General features: G+C 37.7%; 1 long non-coding RNA gene across 1 annotated transcript; it reads left to right on the top strand.

The window, feature by feature from the left end:
* Positions 1 to 175: 175 nt before the first annotated feature.
* On the top strand, positions 176 to 1,700 carry LOC111649006 (uncharacterized). Its single transcript, XR_002760233.2, has 4 exons — positions 176 to 325; positions 505 to 554; positions 1,350 to 1,395; positions 1,636 to 1,700. It is a non-coding gene; the product is annotated as an uncharacterized LOC111649006 (long non-coding RNA).
* The last annotated feature ends 11 nt before the right edge of the window (positions 1,701 to 1,711 follow it).

Below are 1,711 nucleotides of genomic sequence, written 5' to 3'. Positions count from 1 at the left end.
TGTACAAATAATATTCTGTCAATTGAATAATCATTTAATCCACTTATTCATTTCAGCTTTATCATACGTTTTGATTTCTGGGTATGTAGGGGGGCTCTGTGGAAGTAAATCCGTTTAAATCATCCCTCCAATAGGGGGCAGCAGAGTGTTGCAGTTAAAATTGAACTTCCGTTACTGAGGACGACGATCGAGAACATATACAGGAAAGAGAAAAGGCGAACAGGTTGTGTTTTTCTGTCGGTAAAGTCTTTCGTTTTCCCTGAAAATCCATCAGATCCACACAACATTTCAAAATGGGGAAGCGACAGCACCAAAAAGACAAAATGTGAGTATTATAGTGATACTTAAAAATACACAGCGACACTGTAATGTTTGTTGTTGTTAGCATAGCAAGCTAATGCTGTTCGTAAAGTAGCTAGCGATGGAACTCTACTTTTACTTTACCTTTACCTAACATCGTTTCTTTGTCTTTTATTTGTGTGTGTATGTGTTTTATTCTGACAGGTACATCACTTGTACAGAGTACACAAACTTTTATGGAGGGAAACGAACAGGTTCGTTTGTTTTTTTTATTTCTCCGACGTTCGTTCGCAGCGGTTTGAACGTTACCTGGTCAAAACAAACGTGAACAGTCACAGCTCTGCTAAAATGAAATAACAATGAAAAGTAAAAATATTAATTAAACAGTAATTTAGTCAGCACTTTCCAACCTTAGCAAGCTTGCAAACACTTTCTGTAGCAGCTGAGAGTCTTTCTATTTTGACTCTTCCTGCAAATCACTTCAAGTTTTGAGATAGTTTTGGTCTGCATGTACATACAGCATGTTTAGGATCGATCTACTGAATTTCAGATACCAATAGCTTCGGCTTGTGTTTCTTGAGGTGGTTCATGGTGGATTTTGAGTGCTACTCTGGATCATTATCCTCCTGTATAAGCCTTCCTCTTTAGTTTTACTCTCATGACTGACCGTAGGACGTATCCATCTCCAGAATTTGCTGATATTCTATTCAAGCAGTGTTTCCTAATATTTCCATACCCATGTTGTGGGTTGTTCATTTCATTAAACACTGCTCTTTTTTTTTCTCTAAACACACCTGTAGTGATTGTAGCAAAACAGCTCAGCTTTAACTCTGTCTTATCCAGGTGTTGCTTTGTAGATTACAGATGTTGACATTCGTGATGAGGTTGCTTCTGATGTCTTTTCCATGTAGACCCTGTTTGTGCATTAGCGCAGCACAGTAGAAAAGTACACCACCACCACTTCGTCAGTTACTATCCCGCAGCTCCTTTGCAATCATCATGTTTTCTTTTTTTAAATATAAGTTTCATTTTATGTTTTTACTTTTCAGTTATCCCACAGGCAAACTTCAGACGGCTTCCATTTGACCACTGCAGGTGAGAAGAGACTTGTTTTCTGTCCTCAGGAGATTTGATAGATTCACTATTACACTACTATTACAAATTCTGGCCTTGCTGGTCCATGTTTAATAGAATACTTGACAACAAATACTGTATATTGCATAGATGTGGACAAACTGGAGTGGCACTAAGATGCATAGTGTATTTTTGCTGAGTAATTTTAATTTATATAACGTGTCTCATTTTGATATAAATGTTTTCTCTGAAACATTTCAGCTTGTCCCTTCAGCCATTTGAGTATCCTGTCTGCACTGAGGAGGGAGTCGTCTTTGACCTTCTGTAAGTAGATTTA

Source organism: Seriola lalandi, unplaced genomic scaffold, assembly GCF_002814215.2.
Source record: "Seriola lalandi dorsalis isolate HSWRI2012SDOR001 ecotype SW California unplaced genomic scaffold, Sedor1 jcf7180002049795, whole genome shotgun sequence".
Lineage (NCBI taxonomy): Eukaryota > Metazoa > Chordata > Actinopteri > Carangiformes > Carangidae > Seriola > Seriola lalandi.
This window is presented reverse-complemented; position numbering and strand designations above follow the sequence as displayed.